This window comes from Rhinatrema bivittatum, chromosome 3 (genome assembly GCF_901001135.1).
Source record: "Rhinatrema bivittatum chromosome 3, aRhiBiv1.1, whole genome shotgun sequence".
NCBI lineage: Eukaryota > Metazoa > Chordata > Amphibia > Gymnophiona > Rhinatrematidae > Rhinatrema > Rhinatrema bivittatum.
The window spans coordinates 232,885,369-232,901,738 of NC_042617.1; the positions used below are offsets into that span (position 1 = coordinate 232,885,369).

General features: G+C 50.9%; 1 long non-coding RNA gene across 2 annotated transcripts in view; it reads left to right on the forward strand.

Annotated features, from left to right (window-relative positions):
- Positions 1-10,754, forward strand: part of LOC115087294 — a 36,666-nt gene extending 25,912 nt beyond the window's left edge. For both annotated transcript variants that reach the window (XR_003855491.1, XR_003855490.1), the window contains exon 3: positions 10,612-10,754. This is a non-coding gene — a long non-coding RNA (uncharacterized LOC115087294). The remainder of the gene's footprint in view (positions 1-10,611) is intronic.
- Positions 10,755-16,370: the final 5,616 nt, after the last annotated feature.

Consider the following 16,370-nt stretch of genomic DNA (forward strand, 5'->3'; position numbering starts at 1 on the left):
GTCCTGTGTCGAAGTGATCCTGCAATTCCGGGAAGGCTTGCCGGAAGAGCCAAGTTTTAAGGTTTTTCTTGAATGTTAGATGGAAGAAGAGCCAAGTTTTAAGGTTTTTCTTGAATGTTAGATGGATATGCGAGCGCCATCAGCAGTTTCTCCGGTTCATGGTCCTGGGGGAGCATTATCAGTTCCAAGCTCTTCCGTTCGGCTTAGCGACAGCGCCTCGGGTCTTCACCAAGGTGTAATGGTAGTCGTAGCAGCGGCCTTCCGGCGGGAGGGGATCTTGGTTCACCCATACCTGGACGATTGGCTCATCTGGGCCCAAATCGGAGAGCCTCTGTCAGGAAGCAGTGAGCAAGGTTCTACTCCAGCTCCAGTCCCTCGGTTGGGTGGTCAACTTTGCCAAGAGCCAGTTGGTCAACTTCCTGGGAGCAACCTTCGATACCTCGGTAGGCAAGGTCTTCCTTACTTGGGAGAGGAAGCTCAAGTTAGTGGCGCAGATCCATCGGCTCATGTCCTTACCCCTGCCCATAGTATGGGATTATTTGCAGGTACTTGGTTCCATGGCGTCTACTCTGGAGATGGTTCCCTGGGCTTGGGTGCATATGAGACCATTACAACGCGCATTGCTTTCTCGGTGGGATCCGAAATCGGAGGAGTTTCGCCTGCCTTTGCCACTGATGGAACCAGCCAGGTCCAGTCTCAATTGGTGGGTGATTCCGGCCCACTTGTTACAGGGGATGGACCTGGAGGAGCCGCAGTGGGTAATAGTCACGATGGATGCCAGCCTCACTGGTTGGGGAGCAGTTTGCCAGTCACAATCCACTCAGGGTCGTTGGACAAGTTATCAGGTGACGTGGTCAATCAATCGATTGGAAACCAGGGTGGTACGCTTGGCGTTGCGTGTTTTTCTCCCTCTGGTAGCCCAGTGTGCGGTGCGAGTCTTGACAGACAACGTGACGACAGTAGCCTACATCAACTGCCAAGGGGGAACCAGGAGCCAGTCGGTGGCCTGGGAGGCCGAAAGGCTCATGACGTGGGCAGAGCGACATCTAGTCCGGTTGGCGGCCTTGCACATAGCCGGGGTGGACAATGTGCAGGCAGACTTTCTCAGCCGCCAGCATCTAGATTCCGGCGAGTGGGAATTGTCCGACGCAGCTTTGCAGCTGATCACTCATCGTTGGGGAGTTCCACACCTCGACCTGATGGCAACTCGGACAAATGCATAGGTGCCCCGGTTTTTCACTCGTCGGAGAGACCACGGGACGGAAGGAGTGGATACTCTTGTTCTTCCGTGACCTCGCGGCGTACTACTGTATGTGTTTCCACCTTGGCTACTAGTGGGCAAGATCGTGCGTCGGATAGAGAACCACGTGGGTTCTGTCATTCTGATAGCCCCAGAGTGGCCCTGAAGGCCGTGGTTTGCGGATCTGATCTCGTTGGTGATCGACGGTCCAGTGCGTCTCACCTACCTTCCGAATCTTCTTCGACAAGGTCCAGTATTTTTAGATCGAGCGGATCGCTTTTGTCTAGCTTATGAGAGGAGGCAATTGAGGAAGAAGGGGATATTTGGATTCGGTTATTTCTACTCTCTTGCAAGCACGGAAATCGTCCACGTCGTTAGCCTATATTCATATTTGGAGAGTTTTCGACTCTTGGTGCCAAGGTTTCAACGTCCCCCCGCGTCTGGCTTCGGTGGAACACATCCTATCCTTCCTCCAGGAGGGACTGAAGAAAAGTCTAGCTTGCAGTTCTCTCCAGGTGCAGGTCGCGGCACTGGGTTGCCTGCGACCTGCTCGCTGGCAGCTTTTCCAGATGTGTCCCGTTTTTTGAAAGGGGCCAAGCATTTGCGCCCACCGGTACAACAAATTTGTCCTGCCTGGAGCTTAAATGTAGTTCTCAAGGGCTTATGTGGACTTCCTTTTGAGCCCCTCCTGCGGGCTACATTGAAGGATTTGACACTCAACACTGTTATTTTGGTAGCCATTACCTCCACACGCCAAATTTCAGAGCTTCAAGCTTTGTCGTGTCGGGATCCGTATCTTCGTATTTCAGATTCCGGAGTTTCGCTGCGGACCGTTCTCTCCTTCTTCCCAAGGTGGTATCGGCTTTTCATGTCAATCAGACGGTAGAGTTACCGGCCTTCACGAATTTGGATCTGACTTCTGCAACGGATAAGGATCTGCATAAGTTGGATGTGCGCCGGGTTCTCCTTCGCTATCTAGAGGTGACCACTGCTTTTTGATTATCGGATCATTTGTTTGTCTTATTGACTGGTCCTAGATGGGGACACAAGGCATCCAAAGCTACGGTTGCTAGGTGGTTGAAGGAGGCCATTTCCTCCACTTATCTTTGCGCTGGGCGGGCCATACCAGAAGGCACTCTACCAGGTCTCAAGCGGCCTCTTGGGCGGAGAGCCAGTCTGTCTCGCTGCAGGAGATTTGTAGAGCAGCCCCTTGGAAATCCTTGCATACTTTTGCGAAACATTATCGTGTGGACGTCCAGGATCCAGAGGTCGACTGTTTTGGCAGCAGTGTTCTTCGTGCTGGACTCTCCAGATCCCACCCCAATTAGGGCAGCTTTGGTACATCCCAGTGGTCTGGACTGATCCTGGTACGTACAGGGAAAGGAAAATTGGTTCTTACCTGCTAATTTTCGTTCCTGTAGTACCAAGGATCAGTCCAGACGCCTGCCCTTGGGTTTTTTGGAAAGTCCGTTTTTTCTGTATGTTTTCGTCCTTCTTCTTACCTTGGCAGAGTTCTTTACAGGCATGGGAAGGAATCTTCTTGATTGATATGTTATGCGGTGGTACGGTTTGTTTCTTTTACGGCGCTTATTGTTGTAGCCACTGGTTGTTATGTTTGGGGATTTGTTCTCCTTTATTGGTTATTCTGCTTTAATATCATATATACTGAGGGATCGCAGGTGGCACACCAGGTTAAGAGGGGTGCCTTTTTAGTTTTTTTTTCTCTGACTCCCTCTGCTGGAAGGGAGACACAACCCAGCGGTCTGGACTGATCAGGGGCTGGTTTCGGGGCGATTTTGCCGCTGGACTTGGGCCGGCGCTCCCGATCACGCGCAGCTCCAGCGGGTGCGGGAATGGCGGCCATTTTGTACGTTCCCTGCCTGCCTGCTGGGGGAGGGGAGTCTCCTCATTCTCCTCCCAGCTTAAGTCCGGTCCGACCGCGCGATCCGAGACCCGCCCCCTCCTCCGGCGCCCTTAAAGGGCCAGGCATCTTTTTCATCAAAGTTTATTTTATTAATCCATCAAGCCTTTTTGGCGGCGCATCAGAAGGATGCGAAACCTCCTCCTGCAAAGGTCGCAAAACGTGCCATGGCCCTAAATAACCCTTCGGTCCCAGATGTGACTCCGGACCCTGGTCCTTCGGGGTTTTTCCTGGATCCGCTCCTCCAAAATATAGATGGGATGTTGATGAGTTCTCCCCAGTAGAGGGGGACGATCCCCGGGTTTTCCGCATATTTCGGCGGGAGGAGTTGGATCCTTTGATTCCCCATGTTCTGGCTGAGCTGGACGTTGATGCACCACTACCCAGCGCGGAGCCTGTTAAGGGGAATCCGGTGCTCTCAGGGCTACGGGCCCCTCCCAAAACCTTTCCCTTTCACCTGATGCTCATGCAGTTAGTAACTCGTGAGTGGGAATCTCCTGAGGCGACCCTGTGAGTGGGAAGGGCGATGGAAAAACTCTATCCCTTGCTCGATGAGTCCTTGGACATCCTCAGGATTCCCAAGGTGGACGCGTCTGTTTCCGCGGTCACTAAGCGGACGACCATTCCCGTAACAGGGGCAACTGCTCTTAAAGATTTGCAGGATAGGCGGCTTGAGGTTCTCCTCAAGCACACCTTTGAGGTATCCGTGCTGTGTGTTCGGGCGGCGGTCTGCAGTAGCCTCATGCAGCACTGCCTCCATTATATGCAAATCTATCTTATGCATATTCATTGTGGATATCCTGAAAAGCTGGCTTGTTTGGCATTTGAGGACTGGAGTTCGCCATCACTGGAATAGAGAATAGGTTGGTTTTTTGGTGCATTTTTTTGTGCTGTTGTGGGAGGTAGCAGTTCTGGATGTGCAGTGCAGGTTTTTTTTTTTCCCACCCTCCCTGTTAAGATGTTTGTTGTTTGAATTGTTTATTTGTGGAAAGTCATATTGCAGTTGGTGGTTAAACCGAGCTAAGAGACATTATCTCTTCAACATGGTTGCAATTCCTACTTACAAAGCAAAAAAATAAATTATTTCAATGCATCCCTCAGCTTGGGAATCCCCCCTTGTGTGACTTAATTTTTTCCTACTTGTCCATGAAAAAGTAAAATTACTTATCTGTAACAGGTGTTCTCCGTGGACAGCAGAACAAATCAGTCACACAGTCCCACTGTCCTCCCTGTCAGGTAGTACAAGCTCCAAAGCTTTTCCCTGTACGTACCCGGATCAGTCCAGACTCCTGGGTTTTGCGCCCCCCCCTAGCAGATGGAGACAGAAGTTTATCAACAAAACTCCGCCTTATATAGGATGGTGTCACCTACAGTCTGGCAGTATTCTTCTGTCTCCAGCAGATGGAAGGGGGTACAAAACCTACAGTCTGTGTTAGGGCCTAAGATAAGTTTGGGCTTTTGTGACAGGGTTAGTTAATTTAAAAAAAAAAAAAAAAGGAAATAGCAAATAGACTGGGACCGCAGTGACTGCCTGCAGGTCGGAGTCTCCCACCTCCCAGGGGGATGTGAGGTCCTGAGGGGACCATCCTCCCTGGTTGTACGCAGCAGTAGAGGTAGTGGGTGGAAGCCCTTTGTTCTTTCCAGCTCATCCACTACTGGGGGGTGATACTCGGGAGCCTGGCTCACTCTCCTCAGAAGGGCCAGGACCAGGAGGACTAGCGGCAAGTATTTTGTTTAAACAAAAAAATCTGACTGCCAGTTTTTTCTTTGCGGCTCTGCTCTCCCTTCCCTTCTGATCGCGGGTTGTGTGTGTGTGTTTTCACGCCATTTCGCCGCATGTTGGGGGGGGGGGGTTAATTGTTTTTTTGTTTCTCCCTCATGTCGCATTGGACCGCGTGTCGGGCCTGTGGCGTTGCGCGAGTGCGCATAGCGCAGGATGAACTCTGCTCGAATTGCCTTTCTGGGGGAGAGGGAGCTTCCACAACCCCACAGAGGGTCATGGTGAGGGTGCAGTCCATGACAGGAGCATTCAGGGAGCTGCCCCCGTCGATTTTGGGCCTGTTCCCGCAAAACGTGGTAATGGCCGCCATTTTGGATCCTCTAGGGTCCGCGGCCTCCGGAGCAGGCGCCATTTTGGGCACATTTCTGTCAGCAGCATCGGCAGCACAGGCAGGGGAGCATCTCCCGCCGAGCCTCTCGCTGCAGCAGAGGGTCCCTGAGGGGGACAGGCCCGCAGGTCCCGACAGCTAGGATGCTGGGGACGTCCCTACAGGGGATGAGGATAGTGTATCCTTGGACTCATCCTTTTCTTCAGATTTTGTTCTTTTGATGCATAAGGCCTTTAAGACCCAGAAGGCGACCAAAAAGAGACCCCTTGGTCTGGAACCCCAACCTGGGGCCCCGAAGCGGGCCAAGACTGTACAGGACCCAGGCCCTCCACCAGGCCAGAGGCCTCTCAACTTGAGAACACCACTGGCGGATCCAGATACCTCCATGGATTAGGATGACTGGGAGTTCCCTGCCCAGCCCCTGAGGGGTGTGGAGGGGGAGACAAAGCCATTTCAGAGTGGTGTCCACTCATTCCAGCGATTTTGGGGGAGTTGGGCATTCCACTCCCTCAAGAAGCATCCTGGTTGGGAGTTACGGATCCTGCGGTATTGGGGCCTACGGGGTCCCTCTGTCCTCTTTCCCATTTCATTTCTCGGCTATGGATTTACTTTTCAAGGAATGGGACACTCCGGACTTGGGCTTTAAAGTGGCTAAGGCCATGGATAAACTCTATCTGCTGCCTGAAGAGGCATTGGAACTTTTAAGAGCACCTAAGGTGGATGCAGCGGTGGCTGCGGTCACAAAGACCACCATTCTGGTCACTGTGGGAACGGCCCTTAAGGATCTACAGGATTGCAAGTTGGAGGTTCAACTTAAGAAGATTTTTGAGGTTTCTGCACTGGGAATCCGTGCGGCGATGTGTAGTAATTTTTCATTGAGGGTGGACCTGCGTTGGAAACAACAGCTTTTGGCTAACAAATTGCTATCTCAAGAGGAATCTCTCCAAGCAGGGCGGTTAGAGGCGGTGATAGCCTATAGTGCTGATGCCTTCTACGATTTGCTTCGCACGTCGGCCAGAGCCATGGTGTCTGCTGTATCCGCAAGGCATCTGCTGTGGTTATGCAACTGGGCGGTGGATGTGTCTTCTAAATCTCAGCTGGGTTCCTTACCGTTTAAAGGAAAGCTATTCTTTGTGAAGGAGCTGGAAGACCTAATTCAGTCCTTGGGCGAGAATAAGGTGCATTGCTTACCGGAGGATAGACTGAAGTCGAGAGGTTCCTTCACTTCCAGGTCTCGTTTTCATGGAGGCCAGATGTCAGGGACTTCTCGGGGATCAGTTTTTTTTCCTTTCGTCACAACACCACCAGGCAAGCAGATGTACTCTGTCCTTTCGGGGGCAGCGTTTTGGTAGACCTGGCTCCGGTCTGACAACTTCGGGCGGAAAGCCTTCACAATGATGTGTGGCCGGCTCATTCCTTGGTTCCTGTGGTGGGAGGCAGATTGTCTCTGTTTTACGAGGAGTGGGTCAAGATCAGGTCTGATCAGTGGGTTCTTTCAGTGATAAAACATGGTTACGCATTAGATTTTGTACGCCGGCCCCATCAGCATTTTCTGTCTCTCCCATGCGATCATGTAACCAAGTGTCACGCGGTGAAGGACACCCTGCAGCGCCTGCCTGACTTCGGCGCTGTGGTTCCAGTTCCTCAGTCGGAGCTTCGAAGGGGTCGTTATTCCATTTATTTTGTGGTGCCAAAGAAAGAAGTGACCTTTCGGCCCATCCTCGACCTCAAGCTGGTCAACAGGTGTCTTCGAATTCCAAATGGAAAGTTAAGGTCCCTCATTGCGTCGGTTCGGCAAGGGGAATTCCTTGCGTCTCTGGCTCTAATGGAAGCGTATTTGCACATAGGGATTTGGGCCGATCATCAGAGGTTTCTGACGTTCTCTGTTTTAAGACAGCACTACCAATTTCAAGCCCTCCCGTTCGGTCTGGCCACAGCACCTCGAACTTTTACCAAGATTATGGTGGTTGTGGCAGCGCAGCTCCGGAAGGAGGGGATTTTAGTGCACATGTACCTGGACGTTTGGTTAATTTGGGCGAAGTCGGAGGTGCTTTGCCAGGAGGAGATATACCGAATACTTCAGTTTATTGCAAGCCCTCGGCTGGATAGTCACATGTCCAAGAGTCGTCTCCTACCGTCTGTCGGAGTTTTTGGGAGCTCTGTTCGACACTCGTCAGGGTCGGGTGTCCCTCACGGAGGAACGGATGCTCAAGCTTCAAAGTCAGGTGCGAGCCTTGTTGGCCAAGCAAATTCCGACGGTATGGGATTACTTGCAAGTCCTAGGTTCCATGACTTCAACTTTGGAATTAGTCCCATGGGCATTTGCGCATATGCGGCCTTTGCAATCCGCATTGCTTTCCCGATGGAGCCCGTTTTCGGAGCAATTTTATCTTCCTTTACCGCTGATGGGGCAGCCTGGATTGGTGGCTGCTTGTGGACAATTTGAAGCAGGGGGTTCCTTTAGTGGTTCCCGACTGGACTGTGGTCACTACAGATGCCAGCCTGCACGGTTGGGGAGCGTGTGCCTGAGAGAGTCGGTTCAGGGGCTATGGTCCCAAGAGAAAGATCAATGGTCCCATCAATCGCTTGGGAGACCAGGGTGGTGCGCTTGGCACTAGAGGCGTTTCTTCCGATTCTCCGCAGAAAAGTCAGTCAGAGTTCTCTCCGACAATGCGACCACAGTGGCTTACATCAATTGCCAGGGTGGAACCCGGAGTCAATCTGTGGTGTCAGATGCTCGTCTGTTTGATCTCGTGGGCGGAACAGAACTTAGTCAGCATAGCGGCATCTCACATAGCCGGAGTGGAAAACTTCCACGTGGATTTTCTCAGTCGACATTCCTAGATCCCGGAGAATGGGAGCTCTCGGAGGAAGCCTTTCAGATTCTCTGCACTCAGTGGGGCACGCCAAGTATGGATCTGATGGCTATGTCAAGAATTCCAAGGCTCCTCGCTTCTTCGCTCGTCGGTGGGACACAGGAGCGGAGGGAGTGGATGCTCTGGTACTTCCCTGGCCAACCAATGTTCTTCTGTATGTGTTTCCTCTCATAGGCCAGATCCTTCGCGCTCATAGAATTACAATCTGTTGGAGGTGATTCTGATAGCTCCAGAGTGGCCGAGACGCCCTTGGTTTGCAGATCTGATCATCTGATATAGACGGGCCCCTTACAGTTTCAAGACTGGCCGAATCTGCTTCATCAGGGTACCGTTTGTTTAGAGACCAGGTTGAGGCGCGTTTGTCTAGCGCAATGTGCTTTGAGAGGAAGCGTCCTGAAGTCCAGAGGGTACTCGTGATGCCGTTGTGACTACGTTATTATGCGCTCACAGAAGACTTCTACGTCTTTATCTTAATTATGAGTGTGGAAGGTCTTTGAGACCTGGTGTCTTGACCGGGGTATCTTACCTACTCGGGGCGGAGATACCAGTCATTTTGGGTTTCCTTCAGGCTGGTCTGGCAAAGGGGCTTGTCGTGTAGTTCTTTGCGGGTACAGGTGGCCGACCTCTGCTCTTTACGAGGTAATATTCAAGGAGCGAGTTTAGCAGCACATCTTGATGTCGCTCGTTTTCTGAGAGGGGCAAAGCATTTGCGTCCTCCTGTGAGAGCAGCCATGTCCATCTTGGAATCTAAATTTAGTTCTTAAAGCTTTGTGTGCGGCTCCTTTTGAACATCTCTGTAGAGCCAAACTTGAAGGACCTCACTTGGAAAGTGGTGTTTCCTGGTAGCGATTGACTCTGCTGCCGGCTGTCAGAGATTCAAGCCTTGTCATGTAGAGAGCCCTTTTTGAGAATTTTGGATTCTGGTGTTTCTCTGCATACAGTGCCTTCCCTTTCTTCCCAAGATGGTGTCCCTCCTTTCATCTCAATCAGTACGTGGAGCTGCCTTCCTTTTTCCGACTTGGATAGGGGGGATCCCTTGTCTAAGGATTTAATAGAAGTTGGATGTTCGTAGGGCTTTGATACACTACCTGGAGATTACCATGGTTTCCGAGTTTCGGATCACCTCTTTGTGCTCTGAAGTGGGCCAAGAAAAGGGGCAAACATGGCATCTAAGACTACCATTGCTCGTGGCTAAAGGAGGCCATAGAATTCAAGCCTATCTTTTGAGCGGTTGGTTGGTTCTTTGCCAGAGGGTCTTCGGGCTCATTCGACTCGTGGCATAAAGCTGTCCTCCTGGATGCAATGTCAACTGATTTCAACCTGTGGAAATTTGTATGAGCGGCTACTTGGAAGTCATTACATACTTTTGCCAGGCATTATCGCCTGGAATGTCCGGGATTCCGGGACAGTTGGTTTTTGGAGAAGGTGTGCTCATGAGGCGGGGCCTCTCCAGATCCTATCCTAAGTAAGTAAAGCTCTGTACATCCCAGGAGTCTGGACTGATCTTGGTACGTACAGGGAAAAGAAAATTGGTTCTTACCTGATAATTTTCGTTCCTGTAGTACCACGGATCAGTCCAGAGTCCCGCCCATTTGACACTTGAAGGGTATATGGAGAGTCCGCACTGTGTTTTCTTTTCTTGTCTTGAGTTTTTTTCCGACTAGCACAGGTTCTGTACTCATGGGGGTTCATGAGCTGGTTTCAGGTTGTTAGGTTACTGTACATAGTTAGTTTGGGTTGTTTGTTGGATCTATTCTGCTTTAACATTAAGTAATACTACCAGACTGTAGGTGGCACAGTCCTATATAAGGCAGAGTTTTGTTGATAAACTTTTTTCTCCATCTGCTAGGGGTGGGGGCAAAACCCAGGAGTCTGGACTGATCCATGATACTGCAGGAATGAAAATGATCAGGTAAGAACCAATTTTCTTTTCTGAGCTCTGAGAGAGCACATTCCATGTCTGCACTGTATGGTGACATCATCCACTTGTATGGCTGATTTATTCTGCTGTCCATGGTGAACACTTGTTACAGGTAAGCAATTTTGCTTTTCCTTTGATTTCTAGACACCCAAAATTTTGTATAGTCTGTAAAATAAAAACAAAAACAAAAAAAAACAAACCCAGGACACTTGGCATCCCTAGGCAGATCTCAGAAAGTCACCCTTTTTCCATGCAGACATGCAGATACCACTGCTAGTAGTCTCTTCCTAAACCTAGTTTAAAACAGAACAGTGGGCAAATTTATTGAAGCATGCTTGTAGTTGAGTGTGCAACATACATAACATTACCCTTATTTTTGGTCAAGTATTCATAAGCCTGGACCTGTTGTGTGAAATGCTATGGACTTGCTATGAGTTTCTTAAGAATAAAAGAACAAATCAAAAGAGCAAGGTCCCATTTATACTTTGCCTGTTAAAATAATTTAACACTAAACCTGATTTTGTTTTGATTTTTAATGTTTTAAGTTCAAACAGGAGTTATGCATCATCCCTCATGTTTTACTGAAGAACCTCCGAGCATCTATCAATGGCTGTGTTCCTGTCTGAAAGGAGAGGGGGTGCTGCCTTACCCCTACTTACCAGGAGTCTGTGAGAGAAGCAAGCTAGCAGTGCTGGTATGTATTGGGAACTATGCTCCTCGTGCTGTCAACTGAAGCTGTACAACCTGATGCCTGTACAGAAGATTATCCAGAAAAGCACAGCAGGGAGTGTCTGCTTCAGCCCACTCCCTCACAGAAATATTGCTTTACTTTTTCTGAGATCAGTGTTTTTAGGGTGGAGTACAGATTTATAAGGAAACAATGTGTGGCAACCCCTGATTTGCTGTTTGTTTTTTTTTTAATTTTTAAGGTGAGGCTGTGTGTACATGCACACTTTCTATGTCTGCTTTTATGAGAGCAGCCTGTGCTGATACTGATTTAGTGTAGTACAATTTTCCTGTCTCCTTTATCTTCCAGTTCAGCCAGAACCATTTGCAGCTACCCAGGAAGTTTTCCCCTATTTTAATAGACACATCTTCCCACTATTCCTAGTCCGGTCACAGCAACAATCATCCTAAGGCTGCATCAGAGCTCTTGTGCAGGGCAGTGCACAGTGGTGTCACTAAGTCACCAGGCTAAGTTGTAGCCGTTGTAGCATACCTCTGGTCACAGGACTTTGCTGGGCTTTTGTTGCCCGCAGATCCACCTTCTGTCTGGTGGTTTCTGCAGACCTCCACCGCATAATCCTAGTCCTGCATCTCCTGTGTGGATTCGGGTGCCCTTGCACCCCTCAAGTCAGGGCTTTCAATGTCCCCACAGCCAGTCCCTTCAATTCTGGCTCTCTGGCAAGGCAAGAAAAACACTTTTGTCCCAAAACATTATCTCGTTATAAGTCCCAGGTGCAAATCCTTACGCAGTCCCGAACCCCTCAGTTCGTTGGGAAGTAAGACAGATACCTGGCTTTTCCAGCCAGCCAAACCGTCCCCTCAGTTGTGCTGCAGGCTATAGTCCTCCCAGATCTTAAACAACACAAAGCCCACCTGCACACAGGTTAAAGAAAATAACCAAAATTTAGAGTAATCCTCATTTACTCAGTCTCCATGTCACTGTTATCAGCTTCTCCTGCCGGGACCTCTACTACTTCCATGGGGTCCTCCTCCCCCTCTGAGTTGCTGAGCTCTTCTTTTGAGCTTAACGTATCTCCCATAACTTCCTCCTCTGTAATCATGGGAACAGGTGTGTCCCTTGTCTGGGTGCCCTGCTCAGCTGGACAATCAAACCTCATTCTCTCCCATTGGTTCAGCTGAGGCTCAAAGAACCTGGGAAATGTAGTCTGTGCCCGACTCCCAGGCACTTACTGCCATCTAGCTTTGCTCCGGGCTCTCCCTGTGGGGATCCGGACCGGGTTTTCCTCCCCTGAAACAGCCTGCACCTCATCACACTGTATATTTAAGTTAAGGCCATGTTAGCAAAGAAGGTAGGCAGGGCAGTAGAATGTTCCTTACCATTATGATACAGGTGTAAGTTTGTTGGTAGCATATTTGTCTCCCATTATTGATCACATTTCAATTCACAGGCTTTGTTTGGGGGGGGGGGGGGGGAATGACATATGATTGTCCACAAATCCTTCCCTTATCTTTTACATTCACATTTAAAATCAGTAAGGCTGGAGTAATAGACAGCTTGACTCAAGTGATCTAGGAGAGAGGGCAGGTGATTGTGGGTTACAGGGCGAGATCTAGTGATGGAAGAAGGCACTGAAGCATCCAGCATCAGATGAGTTGTCTTTTCTAGCTCACAACCAGCAGATTCTCTGCCAGTTAACAGGGCTGAATCAGCCATGACCTGTGGATGACATTTATGCTATGGCGCTGATCGGTCCCTTCTTTCTTGTTGAATGAAATTTTACTACTAAGCATATGTGGGAGTTCCCTGTACGTACCAGGATCAGTCCAGGCTGCTGGGTTATGCCTCCCTTCCAGCAGATGGAGTCAGAGAAAAGCTGAAAAACACCCCCTAGATATACTGGTGTGCCACCTGCGATCCCTCAGTATTTCTCTGACTCCAGCAGATTGAGAGGCATAACCTGCGGTCCTGATCCTTCTCAGATTTGTCATTGGTAGCACAGGTTTGCTCCAACTGCTCTGACTAGATCAATTTATATCCCTTAAGCAGACAGCACCTTAGGAGTTTCTACTTCACTTGAGACTACTTTTAGTTTTCTTTCCTTTCTGGTGCTACATTGTGGCAGGCAAGGTAGGGCAGTGCCCTGAAGCCAAGTTCCCGGAGCATAGGTTACCTGAGTGGCCGGGGGGGGGAGTATTTACCGGTGGGCCGGTCACACTCCACCCCCCCCCCCCCTTGTTTTCATACCAGAGATCAGATTTTCTCTGAAGGGGCTTGCGCTTTGCCATGACATAAGGGCTATTAGTATATTTCAGGCAGCTTGTTTTTTTAAAAAAAAAAAACAAAAAAAACCCAACAAGCATCGAAGGAGACTCACAGCCTATCGGAGACGGGTCAAAAGTGTAGTCTTGTTTTTCCAGCCCCGGCCTGCCGCGAATAGGCCCCAGGGCTCCGGAGGGGGTGGACCCTTCACCCAGCAGCTCGGTTCTGAATTTTCGTGCGCTTTTGATACGGCTCCCATGCTGCTCGCCTCAGCCTGTATGGCCTGCGGAGAGTCGGGAATCCGTTTTCCCGGGAGGGTCTCTGTTCCCGTGTATTCCCGGGGGCGAGGGACCCTCCTGGCGGCCGGGGACAGCCCGCGGCCTTTCTCTTTCGCGGCCGCGAAGAAGCTCGGCGGCTCGGGGGCAGAGGCCTGCCCCACCCCCCTCAACGAGGGGCGGTGGCCATTTTGGCCGTGCCGACCGCGAGCATGGACGCTGATGTAGCGTCAGGAGGATTTCTCTCCTACCTCCCTGCCTGCATTAAGTCCCCAGCGCCAACGCGATCAAGATTTCTCAGCAATTTTGGACCCCCCCCCTTTCTCGACCTGCGGGGAGGGGGCATTAAAGAGGCCGCAGCCATTTTCCTCCAGATTTGTTCTTTTAATTCATAAGGCCTACTTAGAGGCTGAGGCAGACTGGGAGGAGTCCCCCCTCCCCCTCCTAAGCTTTTTAAGCCCGCACCGGACCAGGAAGGCGGGGGCTCGCCTTCCTTGCCCTGCTATGGATCCGGATCTGGGTATTCCCAAGGCTGCGGACACTTGCGCTCAGGATATGGGAGGGAATGTAGACACCCATGTCCCGGTGGAGGGGGATGATCCTCAAATCCTTAGGCTGTACAGCAAGGATGAATTGGATCCCTTAATTCCGCATATTTTGCAGGAATTGGAGATTCCGGCTTTGCATCCCGAGATGGATTCCTCTCCCGGGGATGCTGTCTTAGCGGGGCTTAAGGATCCCCCACAAACTTTTCCATTTCACCATAACTTTTTCAGATTGTCTCCAGGGAATGGGATTTCCCCGAGGCATCATTAAGGGGTCAGTAGGGCTATGGAAAAATCGTACCCTCTACCAAGCGACTCTTTAAATCTCCTTAAGGTTCCCAAGGTAGACTCTGCGGTCACGGCTGTTATTAAGCATACCACTATTCCAGTGACTGGCGGAATGGCGCTGAAGGATCTTCAGGATAGGAAATTGGAGATCTTACTGAAGCGCATTTTTGAAGTCTCTGCGCTCGGCGTCCGGGCCGCGGTCTGTAGCAGCCTTATGCAGAGGGCCACTCTCCGATGGGTTCAACAATTGCTTAAAGCCCAGGAGCTCCTCCCCCTGAGGAGGCAGAGCAGGCTAACCGCATGGAGTTCGCGGTCGCCTACACAGCGGATGCCTTCTACGGACTTCTGCACGCTCCATGTCATCAGCGGTTTCAGCAAGGCGCGGCTCTTGTGGCTACGACACTGGTCGGCGGATGCCTCTTCCAAATCTCGGTTGGGTTGCTTTTCCTTTAAGGGAAAATTGCTATTTGGGGACGAACTGGAGCAACTCATTAAGGATTTGGGGGACAACAAGGTGTATAAGCTCCCTGAGGACAAGCCCAGGCAGTTTTGCTCCTTCGGAGCGTCCAGAGGCCGTTTTCAGGGTCAACGCCTTTTCCGTGCGGGGAGGGGTTCATCCTTCGCACAGAGACAATCGCCATCCCGGTCTCAGACGTGGTCACATTCCTTTCGAGGCAGGAGGCCTCAACGTTCGGGGGCCCCCCCATGCCTTTACCCTCAATAAGCCATTCACAATGAAGGAGCGCTGACCCATTCCTTCATCCCACTGATCGGGGGGCGGTTGTCCCACTTTTGGCAGGAATGGGTCAAGATAACGTTGGACCAGTGGGTGCTCGATATTATAAGTCACGGTTACGCTTTAGATTTTGCTCAGCTGCTTTGCGATCTGTTTTTAGTGTCCCCTTGCGGTCCTCCGGCAAGCAAAGGTGATTGCTCAGACACTGTCTCGGTTACAGGCATTGGTCGCCGTGGTTCCAGTCCCGTCAACTGAGAGCAGGACCGGTTGTTACTCTATCTACTTCATAGTCCCCAAAAAGGAAGGCACATTCAGACCGATTCTGGACCTCAAGCAGATCAACCGGGCTTTGCGCGTGCCGCGGTTTCAGATGGAGACACTGAGGTCGGTCATTGAGGCCATCCACAAGGGCGAGTATTTGGCCTCTTTGGATCTAACGGAGGCTTATCTACACATTGGAATTCAAGCACGCCATCATAGGTTTCTTCGGTTCATGATCATGGGGAAGCATTACCAGTTCTGCTGCGCCTGCCTTTCGGTTTGGCGACTGCCCCCAGAGTGTTTACCAAGGTGATGGTGGTAGTTGCAGCTTCCCTCCGATGACGGGGAATTTTAGTCCACCCTTATCTGGACGATTGGCTCATCTGAGCGAAGTCGGAAGCACTTTGCAAGATAGCAGTACAGTCGGTGTTGGACCGCCTGCAGTCCTTGGGATGGATAGTAAATTTTGCCAAGAGCCATCTGGTACCATCTCAGGAGTTGGAATTTCTAGGAGCCCGGTTCGACATGGTGGCTGGCAAGGTGTTCCTTCCCCGTCAGCGCATGGTCAATTTAATGTCTCAAATTCAGAGCCTCCTGGCCCTTCCTTTGCCCATGGCATGGGATTATTTGCAAGTGCTTGGACATATGGCATCTACCCTGGAATTGGTTCCATGGGCTTTTGCTCATATGCGACCGTTACAGAGGGCACTGCTTTCCTGCTGGGACCCCAAGTCGGAGGACTATTCCCTGTCATTGCCCTTGATGGAGCCAGCCCGGTCCAGTCTCAGTTGGTGGTTGGTACCGGGTCATCTTCTTCAGGGGGTGGACCTGGAACCTCCACCTTGGGTCATTGTTACGACCGATGCCAGTCTGACAGGTTGGGGAGCGGTCTGTCAATCCAAGTCAGCATGGGTGGTGGTCCCCACACAAGCCAAATGGTTGATCAATCGGTTAGAGCAGGGCGGTACACCTGGCCCTACGGCACTTTCTCCCCTTAGTCCACCACAGGGCAGTGCAAATTCTTTCCGACAGTGCGACGAAGGTGGCATACTTAAACCGACAAGAGGGGTACAAAAGTCATCCGGTGGCGTCCGAAGCATCTTTGATGGCCTGGGCGGAATGTCACCTGAGCCGTCTCGCGGCCTCCCATATCACAGGTGTGGACAATGTTCAGGCGGATTTTCTCAGCCGACAGTGACTAGATCCCGGAGAGTGGGAGCTGTCACCCGAGGCGATGAGACTCATTATTCGC